Source organism: Schistocerca americana, chromosome 3 (assembly GCF_021461395.2).
Source record: "Schistocerca americana isolate TAMUIC-IGC-003095 chromosome 3, iqSchAmer2.1, whole genome shotgun sequence".
Taxonomy (NCBI): domain Eukaryota; kingdom Metazoa; phylum Arthropoda; class Insecta; order Orthoptera; family Acrididae; genus Schistocerca; species Schistocerca americana.
This window is the reverse complement of record NC_060121.1, coordinates 952,777,136-952,792,935: the sequence shown is the minus strand read 5'-3', so window position 1 is coordinate 952,792,935 and position 15,800 is coordinate 952,777,136.

Genomic DNA, 15,800 nt, shown 5'->3' with positions numbered 1-15,800 from the left:
GTGCCACTAGCTTTTAGGGAAAGGAGTGTTATCTGTCCTATCGGGATGGTTCTTTAAGAAAGCCTCAAGCTTGTCGTCATTCTATGGGTGGAAATTTTGGAACTTTGTCTCAGCCTCTCCTGTTACAAGGACCTGAACAAGTTCCCAGTCGTTTTTTCTGTCTTGATTACTAGACTCTGATGGTTGTTGAGTGATCATTGAAGGCAGCTCCCATGTACTGCTGAAGTCAGTGTGACCATTATGTGAATAAGAAATTCGTCATCTGCCAGTGAAGAAGAGCAAAGAATGCAACACAATTCGAAGTTCCTCCTGACGTGTCAGTTGGATACAGGCAAAATATCAGCACCCACATCTGGATGATAAACATGAAACCTCGAGCAGTATCAACCAAAGCGGAAGGAAAATACGCCACGTAAATATGATGAAAGAGTTTGATAAAAACAGTAGGCAACAAAGATGAAACAGAAATTGTTCTTAGAGAGTGACTGCTGACTGATGTTTAACAGCTCTTTGATGACAAGGTCGTGCTGATGATATTGTTCCCCCCATTATTTTGCTTAACAATGCATTTGGTACTTCATGCTGCTCATTGTTTTGCTGTAGTGCAGATGGTATATAGCTAATCATCTTCAGTTACGTAATAGTAGTCGGTGGACTTCTGGTTACCACAACTGTGTAAACTATACTCCAAACACAAACAGTCTCAATGTTAACAATACAGAATGCTTCCGACGTAACTTATACGTACGCATCGATTTGTTTGTCCATATGCCCGCATCTCGTGGTCGTGCGGTAGCGTTCTCGCTTCCCACGCCCGGGTTCCCGGGTTCGATTCCCGGCAGAGTCAGGGATTTTCTCTGCCTCGTGATGGCTGGGTGTTGTGTGATGTCCTTAGGTTAGTTAGGTTTAAGTAGTTCTAAGTTCTAGGGGACTGATGTCCATAAATGTTAAGTCCCATAGTGCTCAGAGCCATTTTTTTTTTTGTTCGTCCATGAAAGAGACAGGATAATGTAATAACTATTAAGTATGTGAAAGAAAATTATTACATAGGCTCGCAGATGGCAGACTTCTCTTCATTGGTAGATGACTGGGAAAATGTAATCAGACTGCTGAAACAACTGCTTACAGAACAGTCGTGCGACCGATGCTACAATACTGCTCGTGTTAGTAGGACTCATACGAAATAGGACTAACAGGGAATGTTGAACACAAACGAAATAATAAACGAAATGTAGCAGTACGATTTGTCACAGGTTAGGTCGAACTCAAAAAATGTTGCCTATTAGCAGACGCTTCAAGCTAGATGCCGAGTGCAAAAAACGGGTGGCAAGTGAAGAATCTAGGATTATAGCACAGCCCCTTATGTATCGCTTCTGTAGGAGGAGCGAAGAAAAGATTAGACGGAAGGAGGGTTAGGATTTAACCTCTCATCAACATCGAGCTGATCGGACGTGACATACACTCGATCGACGACAGGCAAACCATTGCAGTGGGCCTACAGGCATTTAACCATTCTTACTGTGCTGTACATGTGAATTAATCAGGAAGAAACAATAACACAATTACCATATATATCACAGTGGTTAGATGCAGGTTTTACTATGCCGGCCGCGGTGGTCTAGCGGTTCTACGCGCTCAATCCGGAACCGCCCGACTGCTACGGTCGCAGGTTCGAATCCTGCCTCGGGCATGGATGTGTGTGATGTCCTTAGGTTAGTTAGGTTTAAGTAGTTCTAAGTTCTAGGGGACTGATGACCACAGATGTTAAGTCCCATAGTGCTCAGAGCCATTTGAAGATTACTATGTGGATGTAGAGGGCGGGACAGTATCTAGGCTGATGCTTGACTACTACAAGGCATTCGATAATCTTATACAGTATCTCGCAATGCAGAAAATACAGACTTGCGGTGTACTCACTCAGACACCCGATTCCGTAACCGTAGATAACGCACGCCTGTGCGGAGACGCTCGACTCCTTTGTAGCCGAATCGATTCCTAGTGATTGAAGAAACTTGTATCGCCAGTATTTTACAGGCAAGGGGAGGAGTAGTGATGACGTCTGATTACCAGAATTCTCGCCAATGTTCTAGATTAAATTCCCAACCTCTCCGCAGTGCCTCATGAAGGAGTGTGAATTGGCACCCTCCTAAGCGCTTCGTCTCTCAAATGACAAAATTGAAACCAATGGTTTTATAGAAGGAGAATAGGCTTTATTCTCTCACTGCACACCCTCTCCCATCTGTTATTATCATACAACATAACACGTCGTTGTACATACACACCTACTGCAACCACCCACATTCAACACGTATGTTTAAAACTCACGAACAACGTGCTTGTAAGATGGTCATTGTTCGGAAGAAGAAAACTAAAATAACTGTTTCCGAAACTCGGCTCAAAAACTCTTCAGAGTTAATCAGACAATGACGCTCTTCAATTGTTTCTTTCCGATCAGACTCTTATGAATGAAACACCTACGTAGAGAATATGAGGCCATGTTTGTGACTGGACTGAAGAACGCCTAGAAAATAGAAGAAAATAGCGTGTCTTTCTGACTGTAGAGCAATTTACAGAGATACATTTTTTTTTAACTAGATCTCTGGTAAACAGACTAGCCAAACTTCCGTGAATTATAATGATGCCCAATAGATGCCACCAGCCGCACAGTCTAGGAACTTGTACTGATTTCTGTTAGAGTTTGCGTTATTCTTAACTTACAAATATCACACAAAAAGGAAGTAGAGTAAATGCTCGAATGTTTGTGAATTCCTAAGGGACCAAACTGCTGAGGTCATCGGTCCCTAGATTTAAACACAACTTAACTAACATAAACTAGCTTATGCTAAGAACAACACACACACCCATGCCCGAGGAAGGACTTGAACCGCCGGCGTGAGGGGCCGCGCAGTCCGTGACATGACGCCTCAAACCGCGCGGCCACTCTGCGCGGCTGGAAATAGATCCGGCTATGTTATGAACGCAGATATCTAAATATGAAAATTACGTGATAAACATAGTTCGGGTTATAGCTGATATTCAATTCATTGGTGCTTGTTACATTATGTTACTTAGCTCATTTTAAACTTGAGACCAGCACGTCTTTTATGTTACACCAACTACGAACAAAAACCTTCCACGTGAAACATTACAACTTACTGAGTTATATCAACGCATTTTTCCAAGTTCTGGGCTAACCATCCGCAGCTCGTGGTCGTGCGGTAGCGTTCTCGCTTACCACGCCCGGGTTCCCGGGTTCGATTCCCGGCGAGGTCAGGGATTTTGTCTGCCTCATGATGACTGGGTGTTGTGTGATGTCCTTAGGTTAGTTAGGTTTAAGTAGTTCTAAGTTCTAGGGGACTGATGACCATAGATGTTAAGTCCCATAGTGCTCAGAGCCATTTGAACCATTTTTTTTCTGTGCTAACCATTTATTTTAAAACTCTGACATGAGCGTAGTGTTTAACTTGATAGTGGGTTGGTTCGTTTTAGGGGTACATACTTGTTGCAAATAAAACAGTTTTGATTTTTGCTATGGTTTCCATTTCGCGTCCAATAATTCCTTACTTTCCGCGTAGCCCCCATACAAAGGTACTGGTTGGTCTCCTTCCCAAATAACTGATATATCGTAAATAGTGGGAACTGTGAGTCAGCCTCATACATTGGCGAGTGAAAACCTATGACCGCTGCCGGACACGGGACTGGTGAGCCTGCTGGCGCTTCGGGCATATGATGCGGAAGGAACTGTATATAAAAGGAGCAGAGACGAATGGGAAATCATAGTAACAACGATACGAGTCTCAAAGAACTGAAATCTACTTGCAGAACTGATTCTGACGAAGAAAAGGTTTTTATAGAGCAGCGCCTGGGAACGAACATCACCGAAACTCCTAATGCGATCCGTTGTTCCTCACAGAAAGTGGAAATCGGAGGCTTGCCCTCTTTGTAAACCAGATATAACGGCAGAGTACAATGCTGGTGCAAGCTCAAGTGCTGAAGTGTTTTGGAGCGCACGCTTCAGTGGAGATGGGACTCCGCAGCACATAACTTCCGCATGTTCCGACATTGAGGCTTGCCCTCTTTGTAAACCAGATATAACGGCAGAGTACAATGCTGGTGCAAGCTCAAGTGCTGAAGTGTTTTGGAGCGCACGCTTCAGTGGAGATGGGACTCTGCAGCACATAACTTCCGCATGTTCCGACATTGAGGCTTGCCCTCTTTGTAAACCAGATATAACGGCAGAGTACAATGCTGGTGCAAGCTCAAGTGCTGAAGTGTTTTGGAGCGCACGCTTCAGTGGAGATGGGACTCTGCAGCACATAACTTCCGCATGTTCCGACATTGAGGCTTGCCCTCTTTGTAAACCAGATATAACGGCAGAGTACAATGCTGGTGCAAGCTCAAGTGCTGAAGTGTTTTGGAGCGCACGCTTCAGTGGAGATGGGACTCTGCAGCACATAACTTCCGCATGTTCCGACATTGAGGCTTGCCCTCTTTGTAAACCAGATATAACGGCAGAGTACAATGCTGGTGCAAGCTCAAGTGCTGAAGTGTTTTGGAGCGCACGCTTCAGTGGAGATGGGACTCTGCAGCACATAACTTCCGCATGTTCCGACATTGAGGCTTGCCCTCTTTGTAAACCAGATATAACGGCAGAGTACAATGCTGGTGCAAGCTCAAGTGCTGAAGTGTTTTGGAGCGCACGCTTCAGTGGAGATGGGACTCTGCAGCACATAACTTCCGCATGTTCCGACATTGAGGCTTGCCCTCTTTGTAAACCAGATATAACGGCAGAGTACAATGCTGGTGCAAGCTCAAGTGCTGAAGTGTTTTGGAGCGCACGCTTCAGTGGAGATGGGACTCTGCAGCACATAACTTCCGCATGTTCCGACATTGAGGCTTGCCCTCTTTGTAAACCAGATATAACGGCAGAGTACAATGCTGGTGCAAGCTCAAGTGCTGAAGTGTTTTGGAGCGCACGCTTCAGTGGAGATGGGACTCTGCAGCACATAACTTCCGCATGTTCCGACATTGAGGCTTGCCCTCTTTGTAAACCAGATATAACGGCAGAGTACAATGCTGGTGCAAGCTCAAGTGCTGAAGTGTTTTGGAGCGCACGCTTCAGTGGAGATGGGACTCTGCAGCACATAACTTCCGCATGTTCCGACATTGAGGCTTTCCTCTTTGTAAACCAGATATAACGGCAGAGTACAATGCTGGTGCAAGCTCAAGTGCTGAAGTGTTTTGGAGCGCACGCTTCAGTGGAGATGGGACTCTGCAGCACATAACTTCCGCATGTTCCGACATTGAGGCTTGCCCTCTTTGTAAACCAGATATAACGGCAGAGTACAATGCTGGTGCAAGCTCAAGTGCTGAAGTGTTTTGGAGCGCACGCTTCAGTGGAGATGGGACTCTGCAGCACATAACTTCCGCATGTTCCGACATTGAGGCTTGCCCTCTTTGTAAACCAGATATAACGGCAGAGTACAATGCTGGTGCAAGCTCAAGTGCTGAAGTGTTTTGGAGCGCACGCTTCAGTGGAGATGGGACTCTGCAGCACATAACTTCCGCATGTTCCGACATTGAGGCTTGCCCTCTTTGTAAACCAGATATAACGGCAGAGTACAATGCTGGTGCAAGCTCAAGTGCTGAAGTGTTTTGGAGCGCACGCTTCAGTGGAGATGGGACTCCGCAGCACATAACTTCCGCATGTTCCGACATTGAGGCTTGCCCTCTTTGTAAACCAGATATAACGGCAGAGTACAATGCTGGTGCAAGCTCAAGTGCTGAAGTGTTTTGGAGCGCACGCTTCAGTGGAGATGGGACTCTGCAGCACATAACTTCCGCATGTTCCGACATTGAGGCTTGCCCTCTTTGTAAACCAGATATAACGGCAGAGTACAATGCTGGTGCAAGCTCAAGTGCTGAAGTGTTTTGGAGCGCACGCTTCAGTGGAGATGGGACTCTGCAGCACATAACTTCCGCATGTTCCGACATTGAGGCTTGCCCTCTTTGTAAACCAGATATAACGGCAGAGTACAATGCTGGTGCAAGCTCAAGTGCTGAAGTGTTTTGGAGCGCACGCTTCAGTGGAGATGGGACTCTGCAGCACATAACTTCCGCATGTTCCGACATTGAGGCTTGCCCTCTTTGTAAACCAGATATAACGGCAGAGTACAATGCTGGTGCAAGCTCAAGTGCTGAAGTGTTTTGGAGCGCACGCTTCAGTGGAGATGGGACTCTGCAGCACATAACTTCCGCATGTTCCGACATTGAGGCTTGCCCTCTTTGTAAACCAGATATAACGGCAGAGTACAATGCTGGTGCAAGCTCAAGTGCTGAAGTGTTTTGGAGCGCACGCTTCAGTGGAGATGGGACTCCGCAGCACATAACTTCCGCATGTTCCGACATTGATGCAACGACATCACTACAGTAAACTCACGTTTGCGTCTTGACATCAAATTCTCACCCGATGGAATACATCGGGGACGCTATCAGATCAGGCCCCAGCTAAGTGCCCCTCCCCCTGCTCGAAACTACAGGATGTCCCATATAAAATCGGTACCCCTCACGTACAGGTTAATCATATCTAGTCGATTTACTTGTGAAGCGGCAACATTGTCTCGAAAGTTGGCTCCATTCCGTTTTATTGAAAGTTGAGTGAAGCTCTGGTTTCGTCCGTCAGCTGTTGTGAGAAGCACCTATTTTTGAGTTGCTGGGGAAATGAGGCAGGTTGGCATGGGACAGCGAATTTGTATGATAGAGTGTTATACAAAGACAGGTGCCATCAAGGAATGTGAAGAAATGTTTCAAGAGAAGTGTCCTCGTAGGAAACTCCCATGACCAGCACTATTCAAGATATGTACAAGAAATGGCAGGCTTAGGATCCGTTCATAATGTGCAGAGAAATAGGTGTCTGACAGTGAGCACCACTGAAACTATAAACAGAAATCGCCTGGTCAAGTCCCCGCAAGTGGGTATCGAGAATTTCGCAGCAGGTTGGTGTATGTCGCACATCGTGTCATCGTGTACTAAAATATATGCACGCTCTTTGAGAGTCGCTTTCCATTAGAACGTTCTAAACGAGGTATTAGCAGTAGTAGGCAGGCCAGGAGGCTGACTACGGCGGAAAGAATATCATGTAAAACAAAGTGGGAATTATACCAAAATGTTTGAAGTAGTCACAATCAAGCTACAGTAGCCCATTACAAACAGTACTGATAGGTGCTTAAAAATGTTATTAGGAAGGCAAAGAGTAAGTGATATACAAACAGAATAGCTTATTCACAGGATAAAATTAAAACCATATGGTCTGTTGTGAAGGAAGTGTCTTGTCATCAGCACAAAGTCGACGATATAAAGTCTGTTCGCAGTAAAAATATTTCTGTTTCTGATAAATCAGATACATGTACAGTATTTAACAATCATTTTCTAAGAATTACTGGTCAATTAAATAAAAATTTAGTTTCCACAGGGAATCATATAACTTTCTTGGCAAAATGCCTTTCCGAGATGGATGTCTGAAATACTCCTCTGTGATGCAGATAAGGGGGAGATTGAGTCAATAATTAAATCACTGAAGACTAAGGACTCTCACGGTTGTGATGGAGTGCCTAGCAGAATATTGAAGTATTGTGCTGCACTTGTTAACCCGGTATTTAGCCATATTTGTAATGTTTGCTTTAGCAATGGTCGGTTTCCTGAACGATTAAAGCACTCACTAGCAAAGCCGATTTATAAAAGGGAGGAAGGTATAATGTAAATAATTTTAGACCTACTTCTATGCCATCAGTGTTTATTAAAGTTATTGGAAAGGCTGCGTGTTTAAGGATAATTGATCATTTTACATAACACGATTTACTATCAAATGTACAGTTCGGATTTAAAGTCGTTTGACAACTGAAAATGCTATATTCTCTTTTCTCTGTGAGGTACTGGATGTGTTAAACAAAAGGTTTCCAACGCTAGCCATATGTTTTGGTTTAACTAAGGTGTTCGATTTTGTTGTCCACACAAAATTGCTCCAGAAGTTGGACCATTACAGAATACGGGGAGCAGCTCACGATTGGTTCACCTCTTACTTTAGCAACAGATAGCAAAAGGTTATTATTAACGATGTTGGCTATGATGTTGGGTGTGAATGAGGTACAGTCAAGTGGGGGGTGTCCCAGGAATCAGTGTTAGGGCCACTCCTGATCCTTATTTATATAAATGTTGCCCTCTAGTATTACGAGTAACTCTAAAATATTTCTGTTTGCTGATGACACTAGCTTGGTAGTAAAGGATGTTGCGTGCAACAGTGGCTCCGTTTCAAATAGTGTTGTTCATGACATTAGTTCATAGCTTGTTGGAAATAAACTAACGCTAAATCACAGTAAGACTCAGTTTTTACAGTTTCTAACGCACTATTCAACAAAACCTGGCGTTCTAATTTCACAGAATGGGCATATGATTAGTGAAACTGAACAGTTCAAATTTCTAGGTGTTCAGAAGGATAGTAAACTGTCGTGGAAAGCCCACTTTCAGGATCTTGTAGAAAGACTTAACGGTGCCATTTTTCCTATTCGAACGGTATCTGAAGTGAGTTATCGTTCGACATGAAACTTAGTCTACTTTGCTTATTTTCATTCGCTTGTGTCGTATTGTATTATATTTTGGCGTAATTCTTCCCATTCAAAAGGATATCTTTGGCTCGGAAAAGGGCGGTTCACGCAATAAGTGGTGTAAGTTCGTAAACCTCTTGTCGACCCCTGCTCACGACTCTGGGTATTTTGACACTGGCCTCTCAATTTATATATTGATTAATGTCATTTCTTGTTTACAATATTAGCTTATTCCCAAGAATAAGCAGCTTTTCTCAATTAATACTCGAGAGAAATCAAACCGGCATTTGGATCGGACTTCCTTAACTCTTGTGCACAAAGGTGTGCAGTATATTGCTGCTTCCATTTTCAATAAGCTACCACTCGAATTCAAAAATCTTAGAAGTAATCGACGCGCATTCAAATCGAAACTGAAGAGTTTTCTCATCGATCACTCCTTGTATTCTGTCGAGGAGTTCCTTGAAAAGTTAAGTTCATTCTTCTTGTATTGTTGATTGCGTTTACTTAAACTTATAGATTGACTTTCTTCGGGTTTATAAACATCTTATTTTTATCTGTTATTTCTTGTATGTTGTAATTTAATGTACTGACACGTTCCGTGAGCTTGGGGATTTGCTCCTCAATTTGGTCCTAAGGAACTTGACGTGTAAATAAATAAATAAATATAAGCTTATCGTGAATGCTGTGGAAAAGCTAAAATCTGAGGGTCAGGAACAAAAAGAGTTCATTATTGTAACTAGCTTTTAATATCAATTGGTAATATCAATAGGTTACGTCGAACCCCTGCTTTACTTCATGTCAAAAAATTGGCTCTGAGCACTATAGGACTTAACTTCTGAGATCATCAGTCCCCTAGAACTACTAAAACCTAACTAACCTAAGGACATCACACATATCCATGGCCGAGGCAGGATTCGAACCTGTGACCGTAGCGGTTTCGCGGTTCCAGACTGTAGCGCCTAGAACCGCTCGGCCACCCCGGCCGGCACTTCATGTCAGATGAGACCTGGTTTCATTTGTTAGAGTATTTAAAATTCGAGAACTGTAGATACTTGTCTCAGAGCAACCCTCATATTCTGCAGGAAGAACCTCTTCACATACAAAAAATGTGTTTGGTGTGCGTTTTCCGGCCTGTGCATTGTTTGTTCCTTGTTTTTGAATTACACCTTCAATAGTGTCGGATGTCTAGAGATGTTTAACACTTTCTATACACAGTTAACAGAAGCAGAGAAGCTGTAGGCAGTATTCCACTGAGATGAGCAACCACTCACACATCCAATCACCATTTGACCCACATCAGTAATATGTTCCCTGAAGACATACTTGACAAAAGAGGCTTCTGGCCACCAAGGTCAGCGGGCATAACATAGTCTAATTTTTATTTATGGGAAACACTAAAACGCAAAGTGTGTGCTGGCAGTCCTCGCACAATAGACGATGTTGCACGGAACGTGACTAGAGAAATTAACCACGTCAGCGTCATCACACCAAGTCAGTGAAGCCTGGATGCCCATGGCCGCCACTTCCAGCATCTCTTCTAAACAGGTAGCTTCATATTTTTTTACGTTACTTTTATCTGTCTCTAGTTAGTTCACTATCATTTGAATCTCGGGCGTGAAGCGCACCAGATTTATGTGTGGCACCCTGTACTAGCTAGTAGTTTGAGAGACTTGCTGAACGTGCGTGTGGACGTCCAGTGCCACATAACTCCGGAATTCTGACAAGGAGTTGTCGAATCCACACCGAAAAGGATCGCTGTATTACCGTCAATAGCTGGACCAACACGTTGTTGAGCAGGTGGTCGTAATGTTTCGGCTCATCTGCATATTTTAGCTTCCGTGCCGGTCGATAGGCTGATCGTACTACGTGGACGGTTACAGGTTCCTGGAGATGCTTTGCACGCTAACGTCCACCTGCTGACACAGACCGCAGGGAGGTGGTTTAGATCGCTTTTAGTTGGCGGAGTTTCAGCGTTTCAGCAGAGGGTTGCGGTACCTGGATGCGTATCATGGAAGGTCTTGTCCGCCCATGACGAAATTTCATTACGAAATTCGTGCACGTCCATAAATTAATATACTTTTCTTGTGGTTTCCACTGGGAATATTCGTAATTAAATAATAAACTAAAAGTCACAGTGAAAAACCCTATTTAAGGCATTTGTACTCACAAATTTTGAAATTAAGAAGTTACCAGAGAAAAAATACGCGATGGCAAAGGTTATCTACAATCTGTACAATAACCAGACAGTTTTATAAGTTTAGAAGAATAAGAAAGGCAGCTGGTAGTTCAGAAACATGGAGATACGAGTTGTTCTAATGCCTGTCATTATCATTCAATCTGTACACACGTAAGCATAGGACGCAAAATTAGGAAAATGTTATTAAAGCTGATGGGGAAAAAATAATAGTTTCTAGGTCTACTGATGATACTCTAATTATTTAAAGGACGGCAGGGGGCTCGGAAGAGCAGTTGACTAGAATAGATAGTGTCTAGAATAAGATGTAAGACGAACGTCAAGACAAATAAAAATACGGTAGTAGACTGAAGTCGAATTAAGAAAATATGAGACTATGAAATGTTAAGTTCAAAGCAGTGGATGAAGGCAGGTCAATTACTGACTATAGCAGAAGTACAGAGGATTTAGATTGTTTCTCACCAGAGAGTGAAATATTTTGTGAGAAAGATAAATACATTTACTTGAAATATGAACTTAACTTTCTTCCTAGACAAGTTTGCAGCCTTTTGTATCGTCAATCATCACAGGCTTCAAGTTTTATTCCTTTAAGGCACAATAGGTTTTTTCCTTTTTTTTGTGTTATTCGCAACGAATTCCTCAGCAGTGACAACCTTTGCGTCTCATAGTAGCACTTGCAACCTACCTCCTCAATTATTTACTTGATGTATTCTAATGCCTGTCTTCCTCTGCAGTTTGTACCCTCTACAGCTCCCTCTAGAACGATGTCCTATCATCCTGTCCCTTCCTGTTGTCAGTGCTCTCCATATATTTCTTTCCTCGCCAATTCTGCGGAGAACTTTCTCATTCTTTACGTTACCAGTCAGCCTAATTTTCAACATTCGACTGTACTGCCACATCTCAAATGCTTCAGTTCTCTTCTGTTCCTGTTTTCCCACAGTCCATGTCTCACTACCATACAATACTGCGCTACAAACGTACATTCTGAGAAATCTCTTCCACAGAGTAGGCCCTATGTTTGATGCTAGGTGTACTGGCACCACAGTTTAAGATAGGAAAGTTGGATTCAGTGCAACATTTCTGAGCACCCAAGTTACAGACAGGCGTGGGCTGGTTGACAGTAAGTTACGCTGACCTGCGGTTGCAAAGTAGAGTGGAGGCCACAGGGCCGTCGAACCGCTGAAAAGCGCAAGCTCAGCGGTTTGCATGGCGCAAGCTACAGGCAGAAGGGCCGATTGGCGCAACCTAGGTGTGGTGAGTACGTGACTCGGAGTAGCGCATTAGCAACCCAGGGGGGCACAGCTGAGCATGAATAGGTGCCGTTTTCTAACGAGAGTCATTCAAGTGTGGCAGCTCTCCTGGACGGTGGGGCATGTCACACCACCAGCTACACGCAGCAGCAGATGGGGCGCCAGCGTTCCAGTCCATGGCAGGTCGCTGGTTCCACCCTCTGAGGCCGATGCAGGGTCTGTAGCCAGCCAGCCAGCGGCGGGCCACTCTTCGGCTCACAACTCCAGGCAGTCGTCCTGGCTTCCAACTGGCATCCTGAGGCGAGGGCCGCAGATTCGGACACCAGATCACGGGCGCTGAGTCAACAGGGAAGAAGACTAATGTGTCGGTTGCCAGCGCAGTGCTGACGACGTGGCTCTACAAGGCCAACAAACAGCAGCGCATCCCACTGGGTCGCTTGGGCAGTGGCCTCAGTATTGCGGGACCCTGCAACATGGACCGAGGTGAACGGGGCACTTTGGTGGACACAAATAAAGCATTTGTAAAGCTCGGACGAGACTTAATACGTTGCCTTCTATCTCTTCCCGCAACATTTGGTCATCCTAATGAAATGGGTGGCAGAAGTTGCTACCTCATAGGAGACTTCTCTTGTCCAGGAATGTGCTTTTTGCCGGTGCTAGTATACTTTTAACGTACTCCTCGCTTCGAATGTCATGGGTTATTTTGTTGCCTGGGTAGCAGCATTCCCTAACTTCATCTACTTCGTAACCCCCTATTCTGATTTTAAGTATCTCGTATCATGCATATAAATTACATCACAGGTCAGTTTTGGCCTTGGGTCATTACCAAATGTCTGGAATTAACGACATGTACGCAAGACTGTGATCACATGACTGCATCTCCGTCTCACGACAACTCTCTCTCTGCAAAACGACAGGTCTTAGCAGGCTCTAAAGGCGATACAGTTTTTCCACGATTTGTAACAGTATGCATGACTGTGAAAAGTACATGTTATGCTGCTAAACGAAAGTACAAATGTTAGTAAGCTGCCTGTTAGAGTAGGTTGCTGCCTACACGATGTTTTGTGAATGTTGTTCACGTAGGCTCATTGGTATGCACAAGACCATATATGGAACATTCGAGATGTGTATGTGTGCGAAAATGTTTGTCCCTGCATAACACAAATCAAATTTTTAAATATGACACATACATCACCAATATCGTGTAACTAATTTTTCCAACAATCTTAATATGCAAGTGCATTGTTGTCCACCAATATGTCTTACAGATTTTCTGTACATTTGGTGTTACATTGCAGACATTTGATAATGGTCTAAGATTGAAACTGGCGAGAAATGAAATATATAGGCATGGTGCATTAAAGGAATAAAACTAACAGCCGGTTGTTGTCGTGGTCTTCAGTCCAGAGACTGGTTTGATGCAGCTCACCATGCTACTCCATCCTGTGCAAGGTTCTTCATCTCCCAGTACCTACTGCAACCTACATCCTTCTGAATCTGTTTGGTGTATTCCTCTCTTGGTCTCCCTCTACGATTTTTACCCTCCACGCTGCCCTCCAATACTAAATTGGTGATCCCTTGATGCCTCAGAATATGCCCTACCAACCGATCCCCTCTTCTAGTCAAGTCGTGCCACAAACTCCTCTTCTCTCCAATTAATTCTATTCAATACCTCCTCATTAGCTATATGATCTACCCATCTAATCTTCAGCTTTATTCTGTAGCACCACATTTCGAAAGCTTCTTTTCTGTTCTTGTCTAGACTATTTATCGATACATGGCTACACTCCATACAAATACTTTCAGAAACGACTTCCTGACACTTAAATCTATACTCGATGTTAACAAATTTCTCTTCATCAGAAACGCTTTCCTTACCATTGGCAGTCTGCAATTTATATCCTCTCTACTTTGACCATCATCAGTTATTTTGCTCCCCAAATAGCAAAACTCATTTACTACTTTAAGTTTCTCATTTCCTAATCTAATTCCCTCAGCATCACCCGACTTCATTCGACTACATTCCATTATCCTCGTTTTGCTTTTGTTGATGTTCATCTTATATCCTCCTTTCAAGACACTATCCATTCCGTTCAACTGCTCTTTCAAGTCCTTTGCTGTCTCTGACAGAATTACAATGTCATCGGCGAACCTCAAAGTTTTTATTTCTTTTCCATGGATTTTAATACCTACTCCGAATTTTTCTTTTGTTTCCTTCACTGCTTGCTCAATATACAGATTGAATAAATCGGGGAAAGGATACAACCCCGTCTCACTCCCTTCCCAACCACTGCTTCCCTTTCATGCCCCTCAACTCTTATAACTGCCATCTGGTTTCTGTACAAATTGTAAATAGCCTTTCGCTCCCTGTATTTTACCCGTGCCACCTTCAAAATTTGAAAGAGAGTATTCCAGTCAACATTGTCAACAGTTTTCTCTAAGTCAACAAATGCTAGAAACGTAGGTACAAATACTTTCAGAAACGACTTCCTGACACTTAAATGTATACTCGATGTCAACAAATTCCTCTTCTTCAGAAACGCTTTCCTTCCCATTGCCAGTCTACATGTTACATCCTCTCTACTTCGACCATCATCAGTTATTTTGCTCCCCAAATAGCAAAACTCCTTTACTACTTTAAGTTTCTCATTTCCTAATCTAATTCCTGCAGCATCAACCGATTTAATTCGACTACATTCCATTATTCTCGTTTTGCTTTTGTTGATGTTCATTTTATATCATCCTTTCAAGACACGGTCCATTCAGTTCAGTTGCTCTTCCAGGTCTTTTGCTGTCTCTGACAGAATTACAGTGTCATCGGCGAACCTCAAAGTTTTTATTTCTTCTCCATGGATCTTAATTCCAGCTCCGAATTTTTCTTTTGTTTCCTTTACTGCTTGCTCAATATGCAGATTGAATAACATCGGGGAGAGGCTACAACCCTGTCTCACTCCCTTCCCAACCACTGCTTCTCTTTCGTGCCCCTCGATTCTTATAACTGCCATCTGGTTGCTGTACAAACAGCCTACATTGGTTAAAACGGTTGCGTCATTTAGAATGAATTTAAGCATTAGGGCGTCTTTCTGAAAGTGTTTATCTGGCATATAACAACATACAGAAGCGATACATCAACGATAAGCATCTTAGGTAAAAGAACAGAAGTTGTGGAAGTGTGGTGTTATACAAGAATGTTAAAATTAGATGCGTGGATCGAATAACCAATTCGAATCGTGAAAGGAAGAGCTTTATGCTTCAGCTTGACCAAAAGAAGGGACCGATCGGTAGAACACATCCTGAAGTTATCAGTTTGATAATGGAAAGTAACACTGTAGAGGGAGACCAGGGCATGAATATTCTCACCAAGTTCAAATGGGCGTAAGTTGTAGCAGATATGCCGGCCGGGGTGGCCGAGCGGTTGTAGGCGCTACAGCCTGGAATCGCGCGACCGCTACGGTCGCAGGTTCAAATCCTGTCTCGGGCATGGATGTGTGTGATGTCCTTTGGTTAGTTAGGTTTAAGTAATTCTAAGTTCTAGGGAACTGATGACCTCAGAAGTTAAGTCCCATTGTGCTCAGAGCCATTTGAACCATATTTTTCCAGCAGTTATGCAAAGAGAAGAAGCTTATAGAGACTGGACTACAGTGAAAAATGCTTCAAACCAATCTTCTGAGCGAAGGCAACAACAACATCTGCGGTAGCAACGACAACAACAAGAATCCAGCACTTTGGGCAGGATCGCGAATGTTCGACAGAAAC